The sequence below is a fragment of the Calidris pugnax genome, unplaced genomic scaffold, assembly GCF_001431845.1.
Source record: "Calidris pugnax isolate Ruff unplaced genomic scaffold, ASM143184v1 scaffold111, whole genome shotgun sequence".
NCBI lineage: Eukaryota > Metazoa > Chordata > Aves > Charadriiformes > Scolopacidae > Calidris > Calidris pugnax.
In genome coordinates, this window is record NW_015090872.1 from 3,544,177 (window position 1) to 3,552,259 (window position 8,083).

The 8,083-nt window shown below is 44.8% G+C and overlaps 1 protein-coding gene across 1 annotated transcript in view; it reads right to left on the minus strand.

Annotated features, from left to right (window-relative positions):
- The window catches only part of MED12L (mediator complex subunit 12 like), a 151,588-nt gene that overhangs the window by 84,440 nt on the left and 59,065 nt on the right, over window positions 1-8,083 (minus strand). The gene's annotated exons all lie outside the window — the stretch shown is intronic.

Below are 8,083 nucleotides of genomic sequence, written 5' to 3' on the forward strand. Positions count from 1 at the left end.
TGTATCTTTAGATCCTTAAATATTAAATTTGGCTGGACTTCTGGAAAAATGTCCATGTTTACATAACAAAGCAACCCTTCAGTCTGCCCTGCTGTCTAGAGTCATTCCAATGGGGTGAAAGTGTACACAGGGCTGAGACATCCTACCCACCCTTTAAGCTTTTAATCCTCTGCCCCGGACAACTGCTTGCTTCTCTCTGAAGCACGCAAAAAATCATCTGTGCTGCAACATTTAGTCTATCACAGAACAACAGCTTACACTTGAAAACATTGCATTTCTCCTTCTTTTGGGACTTCACATACTCATGGAGAACTGCACACTTCAACGTTTTACTGGAGGCACCATTGTGACTGACATACTTAGTTCTAGTATAACAATTATAAAAAGTTTTAACCAAGAATGGCATTTTAACCCCAAATGTACAGCCATGTCACTAGGCATGGCTACAATGGCATAATTTCAAAATATTAAGTATGAAAAAGTCATTCCCAAAGTTACGCACCCTTAGATCCTGTTACCTTTCAGCATATTATGATTTTTAAAACAATTTCATACCCACGGTTATGAAGCTTGAACTGTCCACTGCATCATGAGACCCACACAACTTTTCAGGGAGAAACCCCACAGCATCCACACATTTCAGCACTTCAACTGGTGATTGAGATGACTTTGACTGCTTAGAATTTACTTCCTTTTCCACTATACGCTGGCTACTCGTGATCTTTAGAGAGGAAGACCAGTGGCACTTCACTTTTGGTCCCTTGGCAAGTGGTGTTCTGCTTCTGTTGCTCAAAAACTCTGCGGCAGCCCTGGTTCGCTGAAGCTTCTCTGCAGAAGAGCAGCACCAAGGCTGTGCCAGTGGACCAGAAGCCCTCCAGTCCATCCGCAGAGAGACACAGCTGCTCCTAGACACCAGGTATATCCTTCCCTAGGTCAGCTAAACGGGAGTGATCATCCTCTTAACTTGGGTTTATGTCTGCATTGTGTATTGCTTTAAATTAAAATTCTACCTTCAACTCAAGTCTTGGTAGCTATTTCCATTATAAGCCATTTTTAAGGTACACATATTAGCATTGGCTCGTTCACAGGGGCTTACAAGTTTCATTTTGTGTCTTCCCCTTTCCTGTTGAAGAAGGGAACAAGCTTTGCAAAAAAAATATATATAAACAAGATCCTGAACATATCAGGGTGATAAAACATTCTGGTTCCATGCACAGCCTGGAGCTCGAGATGCTTATAGACCAGTGAGTACTTTACAGCGAGAGCACCACCAGAGTGGGCACCAGTCTATCCACCTTGCTTTTTAGTATATTCTTCCTAAGTAATGACTCCTAACTAGCATTAAAAAAAACAAATTTCTGAGTTAATGAATGCATTGGTTTGAGTCAGTTCAGCCATTTTATGTTTCTATAAGAATATGATAAAGTTTTAAATAATCAAGAGAGTAGATTTTGGACAAAAAGAGTGTGTGAGCATATTAAACATACACTTCTGGTTAACCAATAGGCTGCTAGAACTATACAGGTGAAAGATTCCATTCAAATTAAGTAACAAACTTGATAATACATGTTTTGTTTAGTTTGTATTGTTTCGAGTACAGTGATAGCCATCAGAAGCCCCAAACAATAAACAAAGTGGAAAAATAACACAATAGATAAAAGGGAAGCGAGAGGGAGAAAGGAGATGTCACTAACCAGACTGAAAACAGGGTGGTTAAATGATGAACCCATTTAACATGAAAAGGCACATTTTGAGGGTTGTTTTTAAGCTTTTCCTCCTTTACCTCAATACATTAAACACACATACAAAATCATGTTCTGCACTCACTATTAAAGGCAAACAGTTATCTTCATTTTCTTCCATGTGATAAAGTTACAGCACTAAACTGCAAGCCTGAGCAGCCGGGTCACACCGCCCATCCGAAGATCCCACTCAATATATTTTAAAATATTTTGCATTCAACTCCCAAGAAATATTTTGTAAAGCACAGAAAACAACCCTTGACTTTGGAAGAACTAAATGGCAATTTTTGACTTCAACCTAAAGAGATTTCCCCTCTAGAAATAATGAATTTAAGATTTTGTTCAAAGGCAGGATGTGTTTAACAGCTTAAAGCCATGGAACTAGGAACAGTGACTAGGGATTAAAATGAAGGCCACCCATGTAGAGAACAGGTGCGCGATGTTCCTTGGAGTATTGGGCTTTGACCTTCTCAAAGTCTCTAGAAAGCCAACCAGCCTTCCTAAAGCAAACCTGCACCCCATCAACACAACTGGTGGAAATTAACTGCACCATCAATCTGCTTATATTGCTATTCCGAGTTAGTCACTATAAATGATTTGTATAATATTCTACATTCTATGGTGCAGGTATTGTTTTCTTCACAGAAACCAAGTCAGTACAAAACTATAGTTTGTTAGAAATTCATTCACCCAACATCAACCCCAGAAGTGCTTATTTCCAGAACTCCATTACACAAGGCTGAAAATTAAGGACAGTCAGTATTAATTTGCAACGCATGTGTTGTTCGATGTGTCTTGACACTCAGCTGAGAAGTAACAGCCAGCCCTGCCATATGCACATTACACAAGACAGCTTTCTTTTAATGTGATCAGGGTTGACAAGAACAAGATGTTTCAGTTTCTGTTTCAAAGCACTATCTGGTTTTTCTTGGGGGTGCGCAGCAGCAGGGGGAAGGATGGAAGAAGAGATCCAAACAACTAAGACCCAAACTATGTAATCTATCTACTTTACAACATCAAAGCCCCACTTCCAGGCTGCACAAGTGCATTTCATGATCTGAGACCCCAGGAAAGGAACTGAGTGTTGGAAAGCATGGAGAACCCCTTTTAAGCAAGCTGGAATTTTCCAAGTCAGACTCTCAATTGAAATCAAGCCTTTCAAATGGGGAATAATAAACATGCAATCAAAAGTGTCCCACAATTTGCCACATACTGGAGATCAGCTCCAGCTCTCTGTTCCAGCTCTGCCTGCCCTGGCGCCGGTGTGTACTATGATCACGCTCTGTCCACATGCTTTCATTAGGAGCCAAAAGTATTCAAAACACAAGTTCTGTCCCACTGACAAATGAACACCTCATGACTGATGACAACATTCATAACCGGCCATGACAGCTGTGTAGGACTGCTTTAGTAGGCGCAGAATTGGCAAATCTTTTAAGCAGTTCCCATTTTCAGCCTCGCAGTCCCAGAGCCTGCTCTTGCTATGATTGCAGGGATTTCACAGGTACCTATGCTCCTACCTGCCACAAAGCCAGAGACTAAGAGTCTGCCACACATAAAAACCAGGAGGTTTCTCCATGAAGAAACACCTTTCTTGGAAAAGTAAGACACACACCCACAGCACTGGTCATTTCAAGTCTGTGCAGACTCAGAGGCTTCCAGGATCAGTTAACCAGCATGTTAGAAGAGATGGTGAGGAAGATACACTGTGCTGCTGAGATGACTGCCAGATGTGACATTTCCAGGAAACCTCTGGTTACTAAAGAAAATTAAAGTGTAAACCTAACAAGCAAATCTCTTGATGGCACAAGATATTTAATGCAGAACAACTCTTGAGCGCCAACAGATAATTTCATGGCCTTTACAATTAAGATGCTGCAGAGCACAGAGTCTGGGTCTGGATTTTATGATTCTAAAAAAGGAAATTTGCAGGCAAAGCATGGAGGAAGTTTACTGGTCTTATTTATAATAAAAGGACAACAGAATCCCATGACTGAAAGTTTCCATAGCTGTCAAAAAGGAAAGACAATACACAACTATCTACAGAACTCTAATGTGTCTGTTTCCTAATGGTCACTTGGTTATTTCCTTGAGGAATGCTTATTCACCAACAGCATCCCAGAGAAAACTGAGATCTCTCTCATACTGAGATGAAGATGTAGGAGTGACACATTTCTCCCTCTAACCACAGCAGTGAGACTGCACTGAAAACCAATCCTGGGATGGGACCACGAAGAGGGAAAGGGCAGTTCCTGCTCTGCAGAACCAGGGAGCTCACCTGCGTCAGGACAGGACGGTCGGGTGTGAGCCCTGCCTTCCCCGAGGCAGGATCACTGCGAGGCCAGCGCAAGCACTCCAGATCACCTGCCTCTGCTCACATCCACCTTAGTTAGCTAGGAGAAGTCTACTTTATGGTTCTAAAAATACCAAATTACTGAGTCATTCAGGGATGAAGGCCTATCATTGGACTGTAAGCCAGCTAACCACCACAAGAAGGAACACTATGTTCCAGAAAAATGTAAAAGAGAAATTGCTCTGCCCTGTACAGAAGAGCTAGATCTACTTTAAGCTTTTTGTAACCAGAAGCAGGGCACGGCTCAGTGTATCGACATCTCCTGGCCTGGCCAGAGCACACCTACAGTAAGCCTGAGATTCTCTAACATTGGTAATGCAGATCTTGCAGAAGAGACTTCGGTTCTCAAACACACATACAAGTAACATTAATGAGCCCCAGACGTGTTGAAATGGAAGAGCCATCTCCAGAAACCCAAGCAACTCTTCTGGCAGGAGTCCCACTTCTACATCACCATCACTACCTTCAGGTCGAATATGGTGCACAGCCATCTCTCTGCCGATGGAAAGCCCATAGGTGGTTTTGGGGCACTTTGGGGAAACTGGAAAATAAAAAATTTGGGGGTAGAAATAACATATTAAAAAACGGTGCTTCCTTCTCACTTTGCCTGTGAAACAAAAGGCCCCTGCAGTGTAACTACAGCAGCAGGGGCTGCTGCAGCGTAACACCTTCCACCCTTCTGCAACAAGTCTGCTGCAGTAACAGGCTCACAGTCTCCCTTGGAAATGCTGATGTCTTCTTAGATCTGCTTTGTAAACACCTTCTAAGCTTCTTTTCAAGTAGAAACAGAGGGTAAAAGCCCTGCTTCTGTTACTGCTGTTCAAAGGAGACTGGGGAAAGCAGGCTGTGTGTCGGTGCCTTTGGAAAACAGCCGGGCAGAAAGGTGTGGAGAAGAATGTTGAATAAAGTTACCCATTATCAGGGAGCATAGTGATAGGACAAGGGGTGGTGGCTTTAAACTGAAAGAGGGAAGATTTAGATTAGCTATGAGGAAGAAATTCTTGATTGTGAGGGTGGTGAGACACTGGCACAGGTTGCCCAGAGAAGCTGTGGATGCCCCATCCCTGGAGGTGTTCAAGACCAGGCTGGATGGGGCTTTGAGAAACCTAGCCTAGTGGTAGGTGTCTGGAACTACATGGTGGAACTACATGGTCTTCAAGGTCCCTTCCAACCCAAACCATAATATGATTCTATGATTCTGCATTGGCAATTAAAGCTGAAAGAAACCTGGAGAACCACCTACCAGCCTGGGCTGTGCTTGGACTTCACTGCCAGTTTGCTTTGAGGCACTCAGTCCTCAAACAAGAATCCTACTTTTGTTGCATGGCATTTTACTCTACCAGAGCCCAGTCCCTCAGTGACAAGTTTGTCATACTAGTGGAAGGACTTCCTGTTGCACAAAGGCTGGTAGTCCAAATTGTTGGCTGCAGGCTCAAGTTCTGATTGGCAAAAAAGGTTATTTAGCTCTTTTCTAAATACTCAAGCGATTGAAACAACCAGAGTAACTTCTGAATGTTTAAGCAACCTCCTCACTGCTCAAATTTTGCCTTTTGCTAGGTCTTTGAATGATGGCTTCCTTCAACAGTGGGATGCTGCACATAAAGTGAGAACTGCCCTTGGAAGGGAGAGATTTAACCGAGGCTGGTGGACAATTTTGCTTTGCCAAGAAGTTCCTCTTATTCTTTATTTTATTTTTCTCTTTCTAACTCACTTGTCTTGGCAGACTGCACTTCTCTTCCTCTTCTGCAAGGCTTTCATCTGGACACAAATGGAACATTGCTTATTTTAATTTTAGGCTTAGATGAGGAAGCTATTGGAAAAAGTTTGTTGTGGGTCACACTCTGAAAGTTGATCTTTGTCCCAAAAGGGATATTGAGGCTTCTGCTGCTGTTTCTGAGGACAGGAAAAACAACAAAAAAGAAGGAAACTTTTTTTTTTTTTTTTAGAATTAATTACAAACACTGTCTCAGAGGGCCAGAGGTTTTTGAAGCACTTTGATCAGTCAAAGCCTTATTTGACCCATTCCTCTCATCCTTGCTTCAAAAAAATTACAATGTGGTGGATGGAAAGAGGTGCAAAGTTTGTCTGACAGGGTACATTTTGGGGAACACCTGAAAAGTCTTGTGCAATGTCCTCCCTGATCCTCCCCCAGCTGCAGAAGGTCAGCCAGAGGCAGACAAATGGGGCAGGCTTGCCATTGCACAAGCCTCCTCACTCCGCAGCCCAACCCAGAGCAGCCGGCTCCAGTGGGGACTTCTCAGGGAATAGGACCCCTGGCTGGGAGTGGCCAGGAGATGCACCAACATGGACACTTCCCAACATTGGCAGCTCTCAAGGAGATGGTGGCACCCACATCCCAGCGGGAGCGGAGCAGGATGCCTGCCGGAGCGCAGGCTGGGAACGGCAGTGTTTCCCCCGTGCAGCCAACAGCCTGGGCTACCACCAACCTGCACAAAGCCCAGCTGTAAAGAAGTTGCTGACACCAACTCATGTCTCATGGCGTGACACTGGGCTCCCAGCTCACAGGCGGGATTCCTCTCTAGCTGATTTCCACATTCAGAACAAGAATGAGAACGGAAACCAAATCCGTATTTTTCCAAAACATCCTTCAGCTAAAAATAATACCCCACAACCAACAGGAGAAGGAACAGGCTTCTCCGGGGTCCCCTGCCCTGCCTGAAACCCTCACCAACACGCTGAGGAACACATCCCAGCAACAGCAGTTCAACAGCCCCCTGCTATCCCTGGCAACCCCCCCTGAGCCTGACAAAGCGCTCAAAGGAACAGGGCTCCTCCATGCTGCTCACCGCCTGTGCTGGCACCGGACCAGAGCAGGAGGATGGCTTCCATCAAGCCTCCCCCAGCAGAGAGGGGTGTAGGCACACCAGGACACTGGACGTGCACAGGCGTGTGCACACACATGCAGGGAGCAGCCGGCACTGGGGATGACACTGGGCAGGCGTGCTGGAAGGGCTGTGCTCCTGAGATGGGTGCAGGGCAGGGATAAAAGGGCAAAGAGACATGCAAGTGCTCCCCTCTAAGCCTTCCTCAGATGCTGGGAGCATGTCCCTGTAGCTCAGGAGGAAGATTAAAACATGCAACCTCTGGCACTCACCACTTCTTCCTCAGTTAAAAGTTTAACCCTCTCTTCTCCTGAGGCACAGGAAGAGCTATGACTCTTTAAGGCGGAGAGATTTCCTTCAATCTGCTTAAAACCAAAGGCTGACAGTGTGAGGTGTGACACACAAGGTCCACTGGACATGAATCCTAATGCTACAGCCCACAGGGCAGACGCAGTGCAAGGGGGGCCACAGAAGCAGAGGCAGCAAAGCAGGCTGTGATCAAGGGAGGCTGTTATCAGCAGGAACCCCCATGAGCTGCCACAGCTTGGGGAGACTGCCCAAAGAGGAAGGAACCCAGTGTCAGGCAGCTGAAAGGGAACCAGAATGTTGCCCTGTCTCTGACACCCAAGAAAGTAACTGAAACCAAACTTCTACATCACAGCACCTGCCTACCAGATCCAAAGAGCTCGGACTCAGACTCCCAGAAAGGCTGAACACTCATCCTGCCACGGAAACAGAATCTAAGGCAGGTCTAAAAACTTTGTATGACGGTCCAAACTCATCACCCAAAAGCAATGAAAAATTGAGCATTATTGGCTTTGATCTGGGAGTCTCAGAAATAAGACAGGGGCAAGAATACTCACAGTAATGTAAAGATAATTTTGCCTCTGAAGATACTCCCTTTATTTCACCAGGAAAGATTCAATGAAATTTGGTGGAAGGAAGGGACTACAGGTTCAGGTTAACAGCACTGGCTCCAAGTAAAGGATGAATACATTGGCAGCAATGCATCAGCAGAACGTACATTCGTTTGTCTATTCCTTTGGGCCCCTTCTTTTAAGGTGATAAACACTACTAGGAGGAAAGTCCATGAGGAAATTGTGTATTTAACAGAGGGTTTGGGTTACACACTGTAAAGCATATTC